This window comes from Ursus maritimus, unplaced genomic scaffold (genome assembly GCF_017311325.1).
Source record: "Ursus maritimus isolate PB19 unplaced genomic scaffold, ASM1731132v1 scaffold_22, whole genome shotgun sequence".
Lineage (NCBI taxonomy): Eukaryota > Metazoa > Chordata > Mammalia > Carnivora > Ursidae > Ursus > Ursus maritimus.
This window is the reverse complement of record NW_024424675.1, coordinates 23,955,504-23,978,548: the sequence shown is the minus strand read 5'-3', so window position 1 is coordinate 23,978,548 and position 23,045 is coordinate 23,955,504. Positions and strand designations below refer to the sequence as shown.

The 23,045-nt window shown below is 45.0% G+C and overlaps 1 protein-coding gene across 9 annotated transcripts in view; it reads right to left on the bottom strand.

Annotated features, from left to right (window-relative positions):
• RALY (RALY heterogeneous nuclear ribonucleoprotein) overlaps window positions 1-20,243 on the bottom strand; it is a 79,785-nt gene extending 59,542 nt beyond the window's left edge. For 4 of the 9 annotated variants that reach the window (XM_040638184.1, XM_040638188.1, XM_040638191.1 and 1 more), the window contains exon 1: window positions 19,992-20,243. The gene's annotated coding sequence lies outside the window, so the exon portion shown is untranslated. Of the gene's footprint in view, window positions 1-19,242; window positions 19,449-19,991 lie in introns of those variants that run through there. The other 5 variants (XM_040638190.1, XM_040638192.1, XM_040638187.1 and 2 more) reach the window with 4 other exon arrangements.
• Between the last annotated feature and the right edge of the window lie 2,802 nt (window positions 20,244-23,045).

The following is a 23,045-nucleotide window of genomic DNA, read 5'->3' as shown; positions in this document are numbered from 1 at the left end:
TTGTAATGTAGTACAATAAAGAACATGCTATGTGACATAGGACAGCCAAGTCATTTCACTCCTCTGAGCTTCAGCTTCCTTTTCAAACCTATCCCAGTAGGTTGTTACAGGAGGAGAAATAAACATACAAAGAGGCTTTAAACCAGCATTTAACACTTAGAAGGTATTCAATAAATGACTTTTTCCAACTGAAGAGGGCACCTGTACTCTGTACCTAGCATCATATTATGTTTAAGTTTACAGAGGTGAGGAAAACATATCAGAGAGGGTACAATTTAACTGTTTCTCTGCTTGCTCAGGGCAGCCCTGCCTGCTGGTCCCAGGAGAAGAGGGCTACACCAGCAGAACTGTTGTGTTGACAAGTATAATCAAAGCCACTTCATGGTAATCCGATTCTCCCTAGCTAGGAGCATTCCTCTAGCCTCCTCCCAGGCTCCCCAGGCCTGGCTGTAGGCCCATTATCGATCCATTTCTAATTGGGACCTGTGTCAGTGCTTCTGACAGTAGGTTAGGGCCTAGGCTGCCTCTGCTGGCCTCTGGCCAAAGCCTGAAATGCTCTGCCCAAGGTAGACCCCGAGAACCACCACTTCTGTGGTAGAAAAGGATACCAGACTGAACTCATCATAAAGCAGCATAAAATTTTAGAGCTGAAAGTGTCCTTTATGAGCATGAACTTTGTTGTATTACAGGTGAGAAAGCTGAGGTCCAGAAAAGATAATTTGTCCAAGGTGGTACAAAAAAGATAATGCAGGGGCGCCTGGGTAGCGCAGTCATTAAGCGTCTGCCTTCGGCTCAGGGCGTGATCCTGGTGTTCCGGGATCGAGTCCCACATTGGGCTCCTCCGCTGGGAGCCTGCTTCTTCCTCTCCCACTCCCCTGCTGTGTTCCCTCTCTCGCTGGCTGTCTCTCTGTCACATAAATAAATAAAATCTTAAAAAAAAAAAAAAAAAAAGATAATGCAGATCTTACTTCTATTTCTTTCCTCTTGATAATTGCTTCCCAACCTGGCTACACAACAGAAGAACTCCGGGAACCTGTTAAAAATATAGTTTTCTAGGCCCCACCCCAGAAAACCTGATACAGAATATACGCAGTTGCTCTCTTTTGCTAAGTATATGATCACCTTCCAATAAAAGTGAACCCTGAAATCACAGGACCAGTTTGCACCTAGGTTCAAATCCACCCTGGGTCAGAACAGTGCCATTTAGAAGCAACCCTCTATTGTTTGACCCAGCCTTCTCCCACCCCAACCATAACAAGGTTATTCTAGGAGCCTCAGAAGTATCTGTCATAAATGGCTCTGACTTCTAAAGATCCACTAGTGTGGCTGTCAGCAGACATTTCCTTTCAAAACTAGTTTGAAACTAAAATGTCTCTTATGAAAATTAGAAATACTCAAGGAGGGGATATGTAGGGAATAGTGGGAGATGGTGTGGTATTGAGTGTGAGACATGGAGCGTTTGGAAATGTGTATGCGTATAGGGGAGGACCTGCGTGCATATGTAAGGAAATAGTGTGGTGTCTGTGAGGCTTGCAGATACCTCCGTAACACATACGATTCTGAGTACCGGGTTAGAAAACAGTGGGACAGGGGGTATTGGAGGATAATGTGTAGGTACATAGCAGGAGGTTGGAATAGATAACTTGAAGATGTAAGGGTGATAATACGGATTTGTATGGAAGAGAAGCAATGTGTGCACCTTTGTGTTTCAATTTTGTGTCTTCGTATAGCAAAGCATATGAACTTGTACGGACAGGAGGGAGTGTGTGTGGCCTAGACACTTGTATGCATGAGAAAACAGATCCATGAGCATATCTGACTCATCCAGCCCTAGCTTTGCCTGAAGGCTGGTACCACACTCAACGGCAGGTCTGTCTGCAGAAATTTCTCATTAAAAATGACATTATGACAACTACTAAAAAAAAAAGAAAAGAAAAATGATAACAACACCCCCAGCATCGTGGGAGGTTAAAAAAAAGTCAATGCCAATAAAAACGACAGACACATAAGAAGCAATTATGCCACGATTATTTCTCAGCTTCACAAGGGGAGGTGTTTATTTGGAGTTAAATATTGTATAGCTGATTCACATCTCAACTCAAAGAACTGGATTTCCTGGGTCAACTTGGGAAAGAGGGCAAGAAAGAAGAAAGTAGGTAGAGAAAGATAAACAATAAAGTTTTTTTTTAAAAGGTGGGGGGACTGGAGAAATGGGAAGATGAAAGGGAAAAGGTTGGGAAAAAAATAAATAAAAGGTAAGTAGGTTACAAGAGATAGGGAGAAGGGAAGGAAAGAAGAAGAAAAAAGGTATAAAGGACAGGAAAGAGAATGTCCTTTAGGCCCGCCCAGAAACTTAGCAGACACTCTAGCAGGAATTCTGGCTAAGGGGATGGGTGGAGTAGGTGGTGGAGCCCAATCTCTACGCTTCCTCGTTGCTTTTAGTCCAACCATTCCCTCCATCTGGAATGTTCTTCCCACCATCCTTGCCAAGTTGAACTTCTAAATCTTCAAGGACATTTTCAAAGGCTACCAGCTTTTAGAAGCTTCCAAGAGTTCTCCCAGTTAGAAGTTAGCTCTCAAGAACTCCCGTAAGCTTCCTCAGCACTTTGTCATACTTGACCTGTAGCATTTAACATTCAACTTTATACTACGGATATCAGTACACATACATTTCTGTTACTCATTCTACAAGTACTATTTGTGCCAGGACTATTACAGAGACACAAAGGAAACAGATAAGTAGTACACTGTTCCCTGGTCCATTAAGATCTCAATTCCATGAATGAGAGCAGATTTGGGTGTAATACAACAGCAGAGTACAACTACAGAAGTAGAAGCAAAGTGTAAAGAAGATTTCTACTTATGGAGTGATCACAGAATGCTTCATTGAGAAGATGGCATTTAAAATGCTTTGAAAAAATGAACAGGAGCTTGTCTGGTAAAGAGGACAGGAAGCTGGGAGCTTTCTACTCAGAGGAATCAAACAACAAAGTCATTCTGAACTGAGGAGGAGCACGGGGAAACAGTGGGTGTTACTATGCTCCTGACAAAAGGCAGCACAGTGAGGTGGTGGCACCAGACTGTATGAGCCTTGTAGCCAAGCCCAGAGTTGAGATTTTAACCTTTCCAATCTGTGCTGAGGTAGAGAAGAGGGGAGCGCTTTTAAAATGTCTCATCTCCTTTATTTAATTGCCCTACTTTAGAGCAAGTCCCCTCATAAAACCTGGAAGGTCCAATCCCAGGTTCTGCCTACTACAGAGGCATTATAAGAATTTCCCACAGAGGAGAAAGGCAGGCAACAGTCAGAAAAACAAGGAATAAAAGCGTGGGGATTGGGGGTAGGGAGGGAAGTGATGCACAAGGGAGGGCAACAGGGATCAAGGAGAAAGGAGCTGGAGGGGAGGAAAGAGAAGAAGCAGGAAAGCACAAAGGAGAGTCGGATCTTGGCACTGAGGTTCCTTGTCGCTGAGCTGTCCTCTACATCTTCCTAGGTAGAAAAAATAAGGTCAATCTGATGCTAGTGACAGAAATAGACCCTTTGTGCTGAAACTGAGCACATGACTAACCGCCACCTCAACCCTCCCTTTGCACAAGATGATGGAGTTTGCCCCACCTCTCCCAACCACCCGGAAGTAGCCAAAACACCTTGCCCCATGCCCTAAGAGTGTGTGAGACAGGAGAACCAAGCAAAGGTCTGGAGTTTGAAGTGGGGCCTGCCCAGGACCTCAGAAAAGCTCTGCTTCCTTCCCTGGACCTCAATTTCATCTACAAAACAAGGGGAGTAAAAGTGAAGCTCTCTTAGGGGCTGAGATAGCCTATGAGTTTATAGAAGTTGCTTCCCAGAGTGTGATACGTAATGTGGGGATTTTACTAACCTATCAAGTTGTAACTTCATTCCTTCCACTCTGAGCTATGGCCAGTTTGAAGCCAAGGAGAAGTCACCCAGAATGGCAGCTGTCCCTGACACTATCATCCATTTGGCCCTGTCCAAAGTCTAGTCCCTTGCCCAGACCTGTTTATCTCCTAGGTCACAAACAGATGTTCCAGCCCAAGCATGTGTTTTGTTTGACCCACATAAATTTGTTTAAAAACTTCTGAATTAACCACTAACATTTCAAATCAGATCTCATGTTTTTAAAAAGTTAAGTTTTCTAGCTTCTCAAAAATACGAGTGCTCAGGGCGCATGCGTGGCTTAGTCGGTTGAGCATCTGACTTGTGGTCTCAGCTCAAGTCGTGATCTTGGGCTCCCAGCATCAGGCTCTTCGCTCAGAGAGGAGTCTGCTGGAGATTTCTCTCCCTCTACCCCCTCCCCACGTGTGTGTCCTCTCTCTAAAATAAATAAATAAATCTTTAAAAAAAAATCAAGAGTTCTGGCAACCCTAGACACCGTGGGGTAGAGGTCAAAGGGTCTACTATAATCCTGTAATTTATCTGATGCCTTCTTATTTTATCTAAAAAAACAAACCAACAACAACAACAAAAAACCCACCATACTAACATGAGTAAACTTTTCAATTACTAGTTATAATATTTAAACTAACTGAACTCTAAAAAATCTGAGTACACTGACACTTCAGGAAGGTGTATTTTATCCTGTGATTTCATATATCATCCAATATGCAGCCATGTGTCCCAGTTTGAGAAACTCCAACGTAGTTTATCTACTCACTCAAAACACACTTAGATCCTTTGGTAAGCACTGGGAAAGCAGTCATTAACAAGACAGGCATGGTTCCTGCCTTTGTAGAGCTCATAGTCCAGTAGGATATAACGGAAAAAAGCCATACAGAGCAGGGAGCACAAAGAAACACTAAGCTAAGGATCTCAAATAGGGACTTGTCTGTAAAGGAAAAGGTTTAATTAGGCTTTTGCTGCTGAAAAGTCCTTTCCAGCTCAAAATTCTACTAGCATCACAAGAACCTAGCCCAATATCCTTTTAACTCTTTTTAGCTTCCTCCCTTTATCTGGGAAATCATGATCAGTTGTCATGGAAATTACCATGGTGCTCCACATAAGGATGATGATGTTACGATAATTACAAGAAGCCAAAGGGAACAGGCAACAAGAAGAGTCACTCAGAAAGTCACCTACTTTCAACACATAGGAGCTGCTGCTCATTGCAGCTAGGTGGAAGAAAGACCAGGGACTAATTCCTAAGTAAAACAGTTTTGTGTTAGATGTCATGGTTTCTTTCATGAGGCATTGGGACCCACCTTCCATTAAACTCCCCCCCCACCAAACTTGTGTCAGAAACTGCAAAAAATGCTAATTTTACAAGGACAAGGTTCACTGGGCCTTGATTAGTTTGTTGTCCTTGTGAAATCCTAAGACAAACCAAGAGATAGACTTACTAGCCAACAGGGACACCAAAGTTTCTAATAAAATGAAGATAATTCATCTAGTCCCAGGGGACTAAGAGCACTATACCTGGGCAATATTCAATATTACAGAGTTCCATCTAGAGAGGGGTTGGCCCAAAAGGACCAAGCAGGTAGCAAAAATAAGTACAGCTGACCAAGTGTTTCGAAGAAAAACGTGCTAGTCTGGTGATAAACGCCAACTGGCACTGGACTTGGGTATCACAGAGACAACAGGAAATGGTGAGGGCTTTGACAAACTTGAGAACAAATATGCCCTATCTAAAGAAGCCAGCCAATAAGGAAACAATATGTGAAATGAACGGAAATGAAGAACATGATTCTTTAAACAAAAGCATTCTGCCAAACTAAGTTGGTAATGCAGACCTGCCCAAAGATCAGAATCATATCCCTGTGCCAAAGACCAAGAAAAGCCAAGCTACAAGCTTCTGAAACATGGACAGGCCAGTGCACAAAGAGTCACAATACAGGGAGTCCCTGGTAGAGGGCTCAGGGACGAAGACTTCCACTAAATATCTGGGGGCTATTCCCACTTCTGTGAATAGGAAAATTGTTCCAGCCCCTAATACTTCCTCAAAAAATCCTCCTCCCTCTTCAGGAGAAATCAGTCACCCTCAGAGCCCACATGCCAGGACCTCTGATTTCATACAGGGTATCTCCACTGAAAGGCAGCCCCAATATCCCCAGGCTGGGGTCCAACTCAAAACAAAACAGAAAAACACTGCAGGTCAAGTCAAACAAAATACGTATGCAGGCCAGAAACACCCCAAGGGGCTGCCAGTTTCCAATCCCTGATCTAGAGGATAAGATCCTCTGACTAGTTCTGAACAGGAAGGATTTAGGAGTCCCCTAAGGACACCTAACTTTTGTCAGAGGAACTGCTTTTCCAAGGAGCTATCCAGGGTCCTAGCCCACTTGGCTCCTCAGCTTTAGAACTCATGATTCCACAGCCTTCTTTGGCTTAACCCACTATCAAAGGTTTTGTTTTGGGGGCGCCTGGGTGGCACAGCGGTTGAGCGTCTGCCTTCGGCTCGGGGCGTGATCCCGGCGTTATGGGATTGAGCCCCACATCAGGCTCCTCCGCTGTGAGCCTGCTTCTTCCTCTCCCACTCCCCCTGCTTGTGTTCCCTCTCTCGCTGGCTGTCTCTACCTCTGTCAAATAAATAATAAATAAAATCTTTAAAAAAAAAAAAAAGTTTTGTTTTGGGGGCACCTGGGTGGCACAGTGGATAAGCGTCTGCCTTCGGCTCAGGGCGTGATCTCGGCGTTATGGAATCGAGCCCCACATCAGGCTCTGCCGCTATAAGCCTGCTTCTTCCTCTCCCACTCCCCTTGCTTGTGTTCCCTCTCTCGCTGGCTGTCTCTATCTCTGTCGAATAAATAAATAAAATCTTTTAAAAAAAAAAAGTTTTGTTTTGTTTCTTTCTCTTTTTTTTTTTTTTTTTTTTTAAGAAAGATTTAAAGATATTAGGTACCTATTACATGCAAGGCACTCTAGGGATACAAACATCCTGAACCTTACTTCCTGGACTTTTGACTTGACTACTTATACTTGTATGGACCCAGTGCTGACTGCCATCCAAATTACTACAGATCCAAACCACTGCTCTATATACCACATTCAATCCTATATACCAGACTCATTTTAATGGCTTGACTAGCCAGTAAAATGAAAGCTCAGAAGCTTGGTTCCCCTCGAGGGGATATCTTTAAAACTCTTGTCCCTGAACTCCACAACTAAAAGTTCCTTCTCTCTGCAAAAGAGCACAACTGCCTCATTACAGTCAGATGTCCTTGGGAGTGAACAGTACAATTCTAAATGTATGCTCTCCCCTGAATCAAGATGGCATTCCCATGCTTTACTCCATCATTATTCTATCATCTCCAGATTCCCTCAGCATTTCCAAAGAAGCAGCAACACCTTTGACAAACAGAAAAGAAAAAAAGACTAGCTGTCCTTGAAATAGTAACTCAATCCAAGGAAGGAAGGTTTATTGCTGGAAAAATTTTGTTTTTTACCAAGTCCCTCACACTAGACTTATAAGCAGGGGAGAACACAACAAAAATGGTTTTTAGAAAAAGGCATCTGGCAGCAGGGAAGAGCATGGCATGGAAGGGGGCAAGAAAGGATGCAGGGAGGCTAGTTAGGAAGCTCCTATAGCTTCACAATGGCCAAAACAGGCTCCATGTCTGAAACAGGGTATGATCCTACAGTCCCTAACTGACTACCTGCCCACTGAAGACAGACTTATTCATCTGAGTGTCACCCACAGCATCTAGTACCATGCCATCACATGGTAGGCACTCAAATGGTCATAGACCCATAAACCACCACTCCTGTGGGAGTTCTCAGTGTACATATCAAAGAAACCAAGGCCCAGAGAACTTAAAGTGATTTGCCCAAGCTCACAAAATGGGTGAGTGGTAAAAAGCAAAGAACAAAAAGGCTTTGGAGGCAAGAAGGTCTGTGTTCACATCCAAGGCTGCTGTGAGCCCTTGGGCAAGTCAAGTCACCCAACTCAACCTTTCTCAGTCTGTTTTCTCATCTGCAAAGTAAGAATACCTATTCTTTGTAGAGCTGCCGTGAGGAATAAGACATACTGCTCCCTAGATACAACCACAAATTCACAGGAAATTCAGAACACGGAAAACTCTACAGGAAAAACCCAGTTACTTCAACAAATAAAGGTAACAACAACAAAAATGGAAGTGAAATTACAAATTAAGAAACTTAAGATATGTAACAACCAATTAAAACGTGTGGATCTTATATGAATCCTAAGTCAAACAAACTGTAAAAATAAGATTGTGACATTTATGAGATAATTGGAAATTTAAACACAATCTGGATTTTGATGGTATTAAGGAATTATTAAATTTTATAAGGTATTGAAAATGGCACTGTGGTTGTGTTTCATGTTTTTTGTTTTTTAAATAAACTTTACCCACAACTTGGGGTTGAAACTCACGACCCTGAGGTCAAGAGTCACATGCTCTCCTGACTGAGCCAGCCAGGTGCCCCTGTGGTTGTTTTAAAGTCATCCTCTAGAAATATATTGTGAAATATTTAAAGGCAAAATAGAATAGTTGAGATTTTCTCCAAAGCACAGGATGAGGAGAAGTAGGTAGGGGAATAAACGAAATAGGACTGACTGAATTGAAGCTGAGTGATGGGTATATCATGCTTCATTAACCTATTCTGTCTACTTTGTGTATGTTTAAAATTTTCCATACTTAAAACAATTGGTTAGGCTTAAATCCTGGCAACTCCATTCACTAGTAGTGTGACTACAGGCATATTTCTTAACCTCCTAGTGTCTCAATTTCTCGTCTATATGATGAGGATCAACAGAACCTACTTCTCAGGGTTGAAGTGAGAATAAATATGATTTATAGACAGATTTATATATGACAAAATTTATAAAACATGTAAGTGATATAAATTTACACATATAAGTCTTAAAATACACCATTTATAAAGATTTCTATACATACAAACAAACATAGAGCTTAGCACATCCTAACTTCAATAAACATCAGCCCTGTTAGTATGAACACAAGGTACCAAGCACGGTATCGCAACACAGTGGGCACCCAATACATGGCCGCAATTATTAATATGAAACACAGACTTAGGTTTAGAACCTAAGTCAGATTTTTAATCAAGTACTCAACTAGTCTCCTCGACAGAAAGCCAAAATGCCCTCTGGTAAATGTCCCCAGTGGCAGCTCTAACATCCCCAATCTCTCCTAACAAATACCCCAGGACCTGACACAGGATCAGCACCTGACCGATGTTTAATATGGAAGTGCTACACTCTTGGAGCAGGCAGGGCCACCTTATTTCCCCCAACCAGGTAATTTAAGGTACATTTTCTAATATTTGCTGACAGAACAAAGAGGAAAGGCTCTAAGAAATGATCAATGTTCATGCCAGCCTTCAAAATGATTTGGTAAAACTACGGAAAATAAACACCCAGCTAGGGTCCACCCAGCAGGATAAAAGCTGACAAAGAAATGGCAATTTTTCCCTGAGCAAATATACAAGTTAACAGATGAGCTCTGAGAGACTAAGCTCTTTAGGTTTTGGCATTCCCCTCTCTCCCCCTCCCCCTTCTTTTAAGAGAAGACAAACTCTCAACATACTTCAAGTATGACTGTTCACTGGATTAATTTATTCCCTGAAATGATGTAATTACGGGCAAAGAGTCATTCTCATCCTTCTACCCAGTTTAAATACAAATCAGCTTGGGAACAGTAGACCTTTTCCACCTGCTCCAGAAGGCTATGAGAAAGCATCACCCACCCTTGAAGTATGAGACACTTCCTCCCCCCCTCAGCTCATTAGCAGGAATAGGGATGCCACTCAATTTAGTCACTCGTGTGTTTCTGTTCAAGATGTTCCTGTCATACAGAATGTCCTCTCTCCATCTCTATAGCCTAAAATCTCCTGTGACCATACCTTCCGGGAAAAAAAGGGGAGGAGAAGGGAGAGGGGCACAGCATCTGGGGATATCTGGTGTTGCTTCTGGGTAGTCTGGGAGATAACAGTCCAGACACAGAAATATTGGTTCACAGTTTGTAAGCACAACCAGATAGAATATTAGAAACTAAAGTGATCCCAGATAATATATGGTCACTATCTTTATCCTACAAAACCCAGCGAAATGCTCACACCTACATAAATGTTCCCTGGGTACCACACCCCCACAAACGAAGCAATCTCTCCCTCCTCTGAAATCCCAATCTCTTTACCTCTTTACAGTACTGCTACCTGAGAATTCATATTATGGTTCTTAAAACTCACTTCTGTAACTACGCACCAACCAGCATGACTTAAAATGAAAAATATAGACAATGTTAAGTGTTGACATGGACATGGAGCAACAGGAATTCTCTCATATACCACTGATCAGAGTGTGATCTGGTATGGCTCTGAAAACTGTCTGGCAGTAACTAATAAAGCTGAACATATGCCTACTCTGTGACTTGACGTTGGAGAACACTAACTGCTCCCCCTGAAGTTTTTCCTAGCCTTTTGCCTCATCACTGCCCCTGTCTAAATGCTTCCATCATTCTTTTCTCCAATCCTAGAGGCTGATTCAGACCCCTCTTCCTGATCACTCCAGCCCAAAGAGATCTCCCCTTCTATGGAAAACTCTGCCATTTACCTATTAACTCTGACAAATGGCTCATGTATTCTTCACATATAAATTGCATCATCTGGTTCTATAATGTACTTTTTTACTTTTAGTAACATTATCTAACTTGCTCCTCACAATAACACTGTGAGGAAGTTAAGACATGGAACATTAAACCCATTTTATAGATGACAAAATGGAGGTTCCAAGAGGAAAAATGACTTATTTCAATTTACCTGGGAAAATTAGTGCCAGGGAACAAGAGTAGGCCTTATTCTTCCAAATCAAGCTATCTACACCGAACTGCCATAGTGTCAGATACATATTCATGATAATCTTATTTCCCAAAGAGACCACACGTTTCCTGAAGGCAAGAATATGCTATACATGTTTACATCCCTCAGAGCACCAAGAAGGCACTAGGTGGGCTCCATACAGTTTGGATGACTGATTTCAATACTGTCCGCAATCTTCAAGAACAGGCACAGGCATATTTCCTCTTCTTCTAGACCTCACAGACAATGCTAAATTGTTGGAAGAAATTATGAACACAACACAGCATCCAAAAAAACTTTTTTGAGTGTAGGCACCAGGAAAGAGGAAGACCCCTTCAAGATCAGGGTAAGTTCAACAGTCCCTCCATTTCCTAAGGGCTCTGTGCTGCAAAGTGGCAAAGAAGGCTGGCACAGACAGTGGCAGTGGGCTTCAAGAATCACAATTTAATCACAACTAGTAAGTCACAAATTGAGCAAATGCCAGAAACCACACCTCAAATAATTCACTTGCAGGCAAAATAGGGAACTATTTTATTTCAAAACTGAGTATAATAAAACTTAAAATAATTCAATATGAAACTTAATTTTCTTCCTTCCTAAATAAGAACCTAGACAATACCAAATCTTTCTGGAAGCCAGCCAGAGAATGATGTGAGGAGAATAGGGAAAGCACTAGGCTGATGTCTGGACACCCAAACCTGCAGGACAATGTTGTCCCCTACCTTAACATTCTTCACTTTACACACTGCATGTGGGACATCTCAGCAATAGAGGATAAAGGGAGGCAAAATAAAGGTAGGGAGGGCACACCTGGGTGGCTCAGTTGGTTAAGTGGCCAGCTCTTGATTTTAGCTCAGGTCATGATCTCAGGATCCTGGCACTGAGGCCCTCGTTGGGCTCCGTGCTCAGTGGGGAGACCGCGTCAAGATTCTTTCTCTCCCTCTGACCCCCCACCGCTCGAAGGCGTGCACATTCTCTCTCTCTCTCTCTCTCAAATAAATGAATCTATCTAAACGTTGGAAGTCATATTCAAACAGGTCTCTTTGCGTAGTAATACATCCACCAATTCTATTTCTAGTCTTAACCCTCAACCCAAATATCTGGGCCAAGGCGGCAAGAATAAGAACCAGCTATGATCTATTGTACTTCTCTGTCTCCCTCTCAAAACTGAAAGTAATTTGAGGGCAAGAATCATGTCCTGCTTGGTTTTTATGTTCTCCATAGAGAGAACACAGCAGGTACTCCAAATTCCTGGAAATGAATGATTGAACTTTGGAATGGAAAGCAGCTACACAAGCATCATCATGCTACAGCATCTAGGTAACCTACTTAACATGGTAACTCTACCAAGACCCTAATTTTAGTAAGAGTTGATTTTAATTGGTGTGAAAATCAATTTAGGGTGAGTCTTTAAGGTCTGAAGAAAAGATATTCTTGTGTTCAACTGATTCGGGCATAGCTATCATTATTATATTGACAACACCATCACTCAGTGCCAGCTTTCAGCTATCTGGAAAAACAAAGTCCCAAAGCCTTAAAATGGTCTGTGTAAGCAGGGAACAACATTTGACTTCTCACTGTAGCATGATCATACTTCCAGAAAGGAAACCCAGACCTAGAGAAATAATGAGTTATGGAAATGATTCTTTTAAATCTACTGCTGAGCTTGCTTTCACTGGCATAAAGAATTACAAAGAAAACTAGACAAACAGATCAACAGACACCATGTAAACAATACCTTTAACTAGGCTTAGTAAAATCCTTAATAAAACAAACAGGAGACTGCTAAATACCACATAAATGCCTCTGGAATGAAGAAAACCTGGCCCATAATATTAAGCTTATAAGCCTGGCCTTCTAAAAGAGAATAATTACTTGGAAGAAAGCAATGATTCTTACCTCGACAAATAAACAGAACTATTCACTCTCTACAGACGGCATTTCAAGGGCCAGGTAACCTCAGCAGAGGTATCTACCTCATAACGCTAAAGCTCTAAGGAAATGCAAATTTCTGGCCTAGTGTTTTTCCAGCCCTAGTACTGTTTGGGCATCTTTTAGTGTTTTTTTTTTTTTAATTTTCTCTTTATTCTATGATTTTAAACAGTTTGCTACATATTTTAAATATAATTTTTTATAGTCTTAGACTCCAAGTTTGTCTATGGGACAACAGCTCCAAGTTTATAATGGAACTCGGCAGACAATTTGATAAATTCATCTCACAAGCAATTTTTCAGCAATCTGTCCACTCTAAAAAGCAATATCCATCTGTTTATATACTAAAAGGTATCTGTGAACTCAGAATTTTTAGCCCTCTGACATATTCTCAATGCTCTAACAAAGCCCTTTCTCCTTCCAGAGATGAATTCTGAAGCCACTTATGTAAAACCAGAAATTCATACTATTAAGAGGTAAAAATATCATTCAAGATTATTTAGTTCAACCCTGTTGTTTTAGACAGGAAGACTGAGATCCCAGAGAGTAGCAGGTAATTACAATTTACATGTCTTTGGAAAACATCAAATGCCTGCTATTTCCCCCAGTGGAACTACACTGGGCATGCTGGGAGAATGGCGAGACTTGCACTTTAGTAAGTGAGTGGAGCACTCCAAATACATGTGTCTGAGCCTCCTAAAAATCTACATATTCAACCATAATCTCCCTACCCTTATCCCTGCATGGAGAGCAAAGGGCAGTGGACAGCCTGAATGACCTTTTGGGGATATAAACTAGAACCTAGTGATAATATGCCAACCTTCCCCCCTCCTCTGATGAGGTATAGCCCATTTATTCACATGAAGTCCATTATGAAGTAACAGAAAAACACTAAAACCAAGGAAAAAGAAGAGGTTGTAGAAACAGAAAAGATAATAAAGATACTTGGGCAGATGCCCATCTCTAGTTATTCACTTAAGCAGGGAGACGAAAATGAATAGAGAAGGACCTCTAAACCTTTTTTTCTCTCCGACTCCCACCCTTTCGGTCTTTTACAAAATTTCAGGGAGGTCTGAGACTATTTTATGATGAAACAGGGCTGGCCAGAAAAGGAAAGGAGTTGGCCAAGCCCACAAACTGAGTTAGTAGCAGGAACCAGACTGAAATGATCCTCAGGCTCATGACTAGGTTCCCAGCTTATCCCACTGCCCACCCCACCCCCCACCCCCAATCCTGAGAGTCTAAGTGCTTTGTGCCACTTTGGGTCTGAAACTTTCCTTACAGAACCTACTGGGCTGTTGTAGGTCAGCAGGCTAACATTACTAGTCATCTTCTCCCCCTTCCAGTTATACATTTTATACATGAAGCTAAAATTTTTAAAAACTAGGTTTTTATAGACATTCATGTGAAAATCCTACCTCTACTCTTTCCCCTGCCACTGCCTAAGAAAAAAAAGAGAAGAGAGAAAGGAGGAAAGAAAATGCCTCTCCAAGAGATATACTATCTAAATCATCATCTAGAATCATAAAATGTTATTGCTAGAAGGGACCCTTATAGTCAATCTAGTCATTATTTTCTATCATTATTCAGATGAATAAACCTGGACCTTTGCCACCTGACGAAAAGACTGGAGTACAGAGCAGGGTCTCCTGACTCCTGTCCCCAAAAAAATCCCTCATGGTCCCTCTCCATCCTGACCTGCCCCACCCCACCCTCTAACTCCATCACTGTTATCTAAGCTACTGAGATCCGCTGCTTTCGGGATGCAAGCTCCTGAAGCTACATGTTACTTTGTTTTCCCAGTGCCTAGCAGGTAGTAAACACAGGTGACAGAGAGGGCCACATTAGCAGATAGAGAGAGTCTCAGTACCAAAGGACATTGTCTAGAAAAAATGTAAGCCTAACATAAGCAGTTTTCAGAGCTATGCAGGGCCTAAATGTCTGGGATCTAATATTTCCTCCTTTTCTTAACTAGTGTTTACATCATCCAATTCAGCCAGGAATAGTTACCAGGTATGTTGTGCAATACCGTCCCTCACCCACACCCCCACCCCCACCCCCACCCCCACCCCTCCATGGAGAACTAGAATCAATAACTAGAAAGTAAATGAAAGCAGATATAAGACAACCCTGCATGAGAAATCCACCTCCTCTCCTATGTCTTCACCTCAGTAATCAGCATCCCCATCTATACAACTGCACCAGGTAGAAATCTAGAAGTCAAACTTGATGACTCTCCACACCAATAATCTTTGTGTCTCACTGTTCAATTCCTTCTACACATACACTTCATTCATTTGAAACACCATCCTCTCCTCCTGTATTACCACAACAGCCTCCCCCTAACCGGTCTTTTTGCCCATGGTGCTCTAGCCCTCCAAACCACTCCCCAAACAGGTAGCCAGAGATATCCTTCTAAAATGCCCATAGGAGCATGGCCCCCCTCACCTCAAAATGAAGTCCAAATTCCTCAACCAGGGCAACAAGGCCCCTTCATGACTTGGCTTCTGCTCTACCTACCTTACTCGTCTCACCTAATCTCTTGCCACATCCACCCATCATTTGCTTTATGCTCCACCCAGGAATCTTGAGAAATATGAGAGATGTATTTAATCCCTCTGGGTCTGTTCCTCACCTACAGAATGGGAATAACAGTATGTATTTCTTGGGGTGGTTATAGGAAAAAATTAACACACAGTAAAATATTAGAGTAGAACCTGATAAAGGAAATGGCCAAAAGTCTCAACTATTACCACCACCATCTCTAGACTTGCTATTCCTTCTGCCTAATCTTATCTTTGTCTCCTTCTCAACTCTCCAATCTCTTCTTTTCCTCCTGCCTTATGTCTCCATTTTTCTTGAGATCTGGACTTAGCCAACTTCTCTGAAAAAGCCTCCAAGGCTGGGTTAGTTACCATTCCTCTATGCTCTAATAGTGTTTATCTTTATTCACAACACTTCTCACATTGCCTGTTTCCTTGCCTGCCTTCCCCACGAGGCTGGATAGACTCAAATCCCCAAGCTATGACTGTGCATGGCAGATACTTAATAATTTTTCTGTAAATGGAAAACTTTCTAATAATGAAGTGTCCAATGAAACCGAATCTCAGCAAGTAGCCAATTCAAATGTTGGCCAGAGGGCTGACTGGTCGACAGGACTTTAAAAGCCCTTCAACTACAAGATCCCATCCAATAAACAATTCAACATATTCGGACCTCATTATCGCACTCAGGGGTTTGGACTTAATACATGGGCAATGTTAGGCCATCAGATCTTTAAGCAAAGTGCAACATGTTCTGATCTGTTTGCTGCCCTATTATCCATCTCTCCAACACCTCCCACCCCCACCCCCTGTTGGTTATCAGGACTAAATTCGAACTACCCTTCAAAAACACCATATTCCACCACCTCCAAAACACACAGAAACAGAAACAGTCAAACCTAAGGGAGTTTTGAAAGGCTAAATGCATTTAACTCCATCTTTTTTTTTTTTTTTAAGATTTTATTTATTTATTTGACAGAGATAGAGACAGCCAGCGAGAGAGGGAACACAAGTAGGGGGAGTGGGAGAGGAAGAAGCAGGCTCATAGCGGAGGAGCCTGATGTGGGGCTCGATCCCAGAACGCCAGGATCACGCCCTGAGCCGAAGGCAGACGCTTAACCACTATGCCACCCAGGCGCCCCCATTTAACTCCATCTTAACCACCTACAAGCAGAGAGTATTCATAAACACCATCTAGGAACCCATAGCTAATCCTTCTTGTGTGACTTTATGGAAAGATGAGGGCAGAGAGAGCGCATTTCATAAAGATAATCCATTTAATCATCCTCTGAGTAGTTTTGAGCCGAGCTGCTGTCATAGCGCTGCTATTCTTGATCACTGCAGCCCGATATGCCCAAACCCTGGATAGTCGGAAAAGCAGGTGCAAACAAGGCAAGGGTGGAGAGTCCTCTGGGTTCTATTTCAAGGATAGGAGGTCTCTTTGGAAGATACAAAAAGGGCCAGCACAGATCTCCAGAAAAGGCTTCCGTAATAAGGAACTTTTCAATCCACAGATCAGAGGAAAAAGGGGGAAAAGAGCTTAGCCAGAGGTACAAACAGGCCTCTGTTCCCGCTCTGGGGCCGCATGCCACACCCTACTGCAGATAAGGACTAATCATTTTGCATTTACAAAGCACCCTGAGGTCAAGGGAGGCACAAAAAGTACCAGCTTTGCCAGTCACTAAAGGACAAAAAAAAGTAGGATTTCACTTATATGAGGTACCTGAAGTAGTCAAATTCAGAGACAGAAAATAAAATGGTGGTTGTCAGGGGCTGGGGGGAGAGGGGAATAGGGAGTTAGTGTTTAATGGGTACAGAGTTTCAGCTGGGGAAGATGAAAAAGTTTTAGACAAGGATAGTTAGGGGTGATGGCTGCACAACAGTGTGAAAGTACTTAATGCCAGAGAACTGTCTATTTAAAAAGTGGTTAAAATGGCAAATTTTACCTCATGTATATTTTTACCAAAAAAAAAAAAAGTAAAAAAAAAAACAAACCCACACCAGCTTAAAAGTTATATTGTCTGTGGTTATCAATTACATGATCCTGAGCAAGTCACAATAACCTAAGACTGTTTCCTCCTCTGTAAAACAGGGATAATAACACCTAATTCATACATTCGGCTCTGAGGAATAAATGAGATACCCCACAGAAAGTCCTTAGTCCAGGAACTGATACCCAGTAAGTACTTAATAAATGTTAGCTATTATTTCCACTACTACAATACACTTTCACAGCCATTTCTCACACTCCCCACACAAACAGGTTCACACAGCCACAATGAGTGGTTCCATTAATGATGCTACATCAAATCCTCTGCCCAAGAAAGGTGTCCTGTCCTCACCACTTGTTAATTTGGTGACCTAAGTAAATCAAGTGCCCCAACCTTGCTGTGTCTCAATTCTCAATTACAGCTGTAAAAAGGAGATGTCAAGCAAACTCTAAGAAGTCCCTCACAGAACCGGGTTAGAAATCGTATGATTCCAGAAGTGTACTATAAACCATAAAGTACCATACGATAAAAGTAATGACTAATGAGAATTGGTACACCTGTGCACAAAACCTGACCTACTTTTATTTATTTTTTTTTTTAAAGATTTTATTTATTTATTCGACAGAGATAGAGACAGCCAGTGAGAGAGGGAACACAAGCAGGGGGTGTGGGAGAGGAAGAAGCAGGCTCATAGCGGAAGAGCCTGATGTGGGGCTCGATCCCATAACGCCAGGATCACGCCCTGAGCCGAAGGCAGACGCTTAACCGCTGTGCCACCCAGGCGCCCCCTGACCTACTTTTAATGCTAAACCTGACGCATAGAGAGTGGCTGAAACTGAACAACTTTCTCAAGATTTCAATTTACTCAGGATTCCTGGTCTGTTAAGGCCTGAATAATTTAGTGCCCCTTCAAAATGTGGCAAGGGATGGCAGAAATAAAATGATTACTGGACTGCAAAGCAGAAGACTGGGAATTCTAATTCTGATTCTGTCACTAAGGCAGTCTGTGAATTTAGACAACTTACTTCCCCTTTCCAGTGTTCACTTAACAGGGCAGGGTGAAAGGTTTAGGGCAGATAAAAAAGTTAAACCAGATGTAAGACCCCTTCCAGGGCCTACATACCACAACTCCTAAATCCAGAATTTTGTAAAGAGGGGAGCACAACAGACCTCCAGATTCCAAAGAAACTAATGCAAACATCAAGAGACTCCTTCAAGATGTGGCCTAGGAACTCTGATTTTTAGACACTTCCCACAATAGGAATCAAACACACTGGAAAACTAGAAACTTGCCAAAGTTAATCTTAGTTCACTTTTACCCCTCTTGGGTCTTATTGGAAAATAGGAAAAATAAAGCCCTATTTGAAGGCAGGGAGTTGAAGCACTTGACTTGAGCCACTTCCTGCTTCTCCTCCCCCCAAGTAGAAGCTGTAAATCTCAACACTATAGAAAACACGCAAGGTTTGGGGGAGGAGGGGAGGAACATGCCATAAATAAGATAAAGGACAGACCTCACTGTTAAAATGACTTAAGCCTTCCTTGAGCCAAAACCCCAGAGAACTTCAGTTGTGCTTGAGATCTGGAGTCCCCAACATTCATCAAATTCTAACGGGAAATACTAGCAAGACATTCACTGTAATTTCCTTCCCCTCGGACCTCCCGTATCCCCAGAATGGGATTTCATCCATAGTATAGTGGACACTATACTATGAGTCAGGGAAAACGGAGTGACCCGAGGGTAAGTCAGAATCCTCTCTGCACTAAGAAAGCACACAAGCTCACACTAAGAAATAAATAACAGGTACTAGTACCACGGCTTTCCACTTCTGTGGCTACTAAACTGTGATTTGGAGCAAATTATTTTACCTCTCCGTGCCCTGACTTCTGCTTTTGTAAAGGGGAGGACAACCCCAGGAGGCCGTCCTGAGCATTCAATGAAATAAGGCTTACGAAGTTCCTAGTCAAGTCCATTAAATGTTACCTGTTGGTATTAAACACTTCCTTCACAAACTAGTTCCCTAAATCCACAAACATCCTGCGAAGCGACTTTCTTTCCCCCATCTTACGGAGGGGCAAACTGAAGCTCGGCCGCCCAGGGGGCTGCGTGAAGTGCGGAACACCGCCCCAGCTCGAGGGCGCGTTGTTGCTGCTCTCGGAGCCCCAAGGTGTGCAGCGAGCCCAGCAACGGCAGCGGTGGGGGTCGAGGCGGCGCTCAGGCCCGTAGGACGCGAGGCAGGGCCAGTTCTGCGCGCCTCGGGGAGCCGGCAGCCCCAGCCCGGGAGGGAGAGCCGGAAGGAGCCCGGGCCGGGGCTAGAGCCCGGGTCGGGCCCGCCCAGGCCTCCCCGGCGCGGCCTCCGCTCCGCTCCGCTCCGCTCCGCTCCCTCCTCCCCTCGCCGGGCGGGGCGGGGCGCGAGCACAAAGACTCCAACTTCCGAGCGGGCGCGGGCCCACCCTGCCAACTCCTGGCCCAGGCCCGGCCCGCGAGGAGGAAGCAGCCAGGGAACGCCAGGCGGCCGGGGGCAGGCGCGGGTGGGCCTGGCCAGCGACACGGGGTTTGGGGGGAGGTGCGGGGGGGGGGACGGGAGTTACTCACGCTCCCGGGACATACAGAATCGCTGAAAAAAGAGTTTCTAAAAATAGGCAGCAACCCTCGCGAAGAGGTGGGCGGCCGAAAAGGAACAAGGAACACTCCCCCGCACCCCTAAGGAGACGCCCGTGGCCCCCACTCACCCGAGCCGAGAGGTCTGGAGGAAGCCGCGCGGCGCGGAAGGAGGCGGTGCCGCCGCACTCGGGGGCGGAAGGGAGGGAGAGGAGAAGCAGGGAGGCGGCCCCGGCCGCGGCGTGAGGAGCTGAGCACACGCGCGGGAGTCGCCCCTACCGCCGCTGCCGCCCCCTCAGCTTCTCTCGGCTGCGCCCGCCCTGCGCCCGCGCCGCTCGCGCGCCCCGCCGCACTGACAGCGGCGCTAGCCCCGCAGCCGCGAGTCCTTCCCTCGGCCGGCACCACTGAAAAGCACGGGGGTGGGGGCGCCCTGAACGGCTTTCCTCAGCTTGGCCCCGCCCGCCGCTCCAGCCCTGGCCCCGGGCCCTTCCTCCACATGCCCGACTCGGTCTCCAGGGAAGGACACTGTGACACAAGCGCTAGGAGTCCGCAGCCCCACCCTGACACTGCCCGGCTTCCCGAGCGCATGGGCTCTCCCCACCCCCTCAGCCTCGTTTTGGAAAGGTCCAGAGCTCCGGCGGGGAGAAGAGGAAGGCGGGGCCTGGCAGGGAGGAGGGACTGAGGAGGGAGCCTGGGGAGGCGGGGCTAAGGGCGGGGAGAGAGAAAGACTCTCCTACACCAATAAGCGAGCCGAAGGCGGGGCAGGGCTGAGAGGGTGGTGATGCCAGAGACGAGAGAAGCGCAAGGCAGGTATGGAAGACCGTGGAGGCCGCGCGGAGCCAGGAGCCACGGCCGCGCTTGAAAGGAGGGGCTGTGGGTGGGGCTAAACCGAGGCCGTTCCCATAGGAGGAGTCAAGGGTGGAGGGAGACCGAGGCGAGGCTGGAGAAAGCGGAGCCCTTAGAAGAGGGGGCGGGAGACGGGGCCGAAGAGAGATCCAGAAGGGAGGAAAAATTTTAGCGGGACAGAAGGAGGCGGGCCCGGAAGCAGAACAGGGAGGAGGGGGCCCAAAGGTGGCCATTCTGGGGATGAGCCGGAAGGAGGCGTGACCCGAAGGCGGGTCGCGAGGCTGGTGCTGGGGTGGGCGGGGCCTGGAGATGGGACCCAAACAAGTGGGGCGGGGGGGAAGGCGGCGGTGCCCGAGGAGTGCGTAAGGGACGCAGTAGGAAGAAGCTTCAGGTCCTTTCACTTTCAGGGAACCAGGTGCGGGGACTGCGCGAGGATAGGTCCTCGCAGCCTAGGCTAGGACAGGGCCGAGAGGCCGCGGTTGGGTTGGGTTTGGGGAGGACGTGCCACTCCCACCTTCAAAGGAGGTTAAATCCAAATACTTTTGCCCTTCTAGGGTGCGGGCAATGTTTTATAACCCGATCTGGGTGGTGGTCCTCTCTACTGAATATTTCTCCTGTCGGAAACTCTCACCCAAATCAGTGTTCCAGCTTCCAAGGACTAGCCGGAGGGGTCTTCCAAGAACCCACGAAGACCGTTGCCCTTCAATCCTCAGCTATAGACTACCTTGAGGGCCAGGAACTGTCCAAATTCTCCATGCGGCCGACCTGTGATTTCATGATTGAATTTTTCACATTGCTACCCCCCAGAACCTGCCTAAAGAGACGGGAGTCCTAAAAACGACAGAATTTGAATGGAATCCTGGTCCTGCCAGACCAACAAGTACAACTCCGCTTGTGTTGTTTGATGACCATTGTGTCTCCCTTTAGAGGAAGAGAAATCAAATTAGAGAGACAGTGACACTGAGACCAAGGCCAGGAACATTCTTCCCCTACCTCTTCTAACTGGTTCCTTCTTACGCCTCAAGTCTCTGTTTAAATATCACCTCCTCAGAGAGGACTTTCCTGAACACTCCACCTGAAGATGTTCTCTAGTTTGGCCTCTTGTTCATTTCCTTCATTGCATTTCTCAGTCTTGTCATTTCTTGGTCTGTGTGTTTCTGTCTGTCTCCCCACTAGAAGGTAAGTTCCATGAGACCAAGAATCTTTGGTTGAGTACATCACTGTTACCAGACTTGGCGCAATGGCTGGGATAGACATAATGTTCAATAAACACTTGAGTGAATGAATCAATCAACCAATTAAGGAATTGGTCCCTGCCAATCTCCTCTGCTCTGTTTCTGGCTGCTCCTGGCTACTTGCCTCCCTCCCTTTGTACTGGCCTTACAATGTGTGCTTGAATACACCACAGTCTCTCAGCACCCTCTTATAGCATCCTCCACTTGGACTGCTCCTCCCCTTCTGCCTAGATGCCTCCTGTTCATCCTTCAAAACTCAGCTCAAGAACCACCTCCTCTGAGAGGCTTTCTCTGACCTCCCATCAGCCCCATCACCAGGTGTTCACCCCTCCCTGTTCATAGCCTGGATTATAAAACTTGCCTCTGCAGGTGACAATCCTCTTCCTGCTGGCACTAAGGATTATATTCATAGCTTCAAAGGTCCTGATCTGCCCTCTGCTACTGTTCTGACCTTATCCCCTATTGTATTGCTTTCACCTCCTCTTACTCTGCTCCAGTCACACTGGCCTTGCTGTTCTTCTAACATGCCAAGCATACTGCTAACTTCGCGGCCTCTGCACTTGCTGTTGTGTGTGCCTCAAATGCTCCCCTCCCAGATGTAGGCATGGCTCACTCCTTCAGGTTTCCACTCAAATGTCACTTCCTCAGAGAGGCCTCCCCTGGCCCACATTTGAAATAGCAACACCACGGGGCGCCTGGGTGGCTCAGTCGGTTAAGCATCTGTGTTCAGCTCAGGTCATGATCCAGGGATTGAGCCCCGTGTGGGGCTCCTTGCTCAGTGGGGAGCCTGCTTCTCTCTCTCCCTCAGCCTGCTGCTCCCCTTGCTTGTGCTCTCTCTCTCTGTGTCAAATAAATAAATAAAATCTTTTTTAAAAATTAAAAAATAAATAAGATAGTAACACCCTGGAGTGCTTGGGTGGCTCAGCTGGTTGAGCGTCTGACTCTTGGTTTCAGTTCAGGTCATGATCTCAGGATCATGAGCTTGAGCCCCATATCGTGCTCTCCACTCAGGGCAGAGTCTGCTTGAGATTCTCTCTCTCCCTCTCCCTCTGCCCCTCCTCCTGCTCGCTCACTCACTCACCCAAAAATAAATAAATCTTTAGA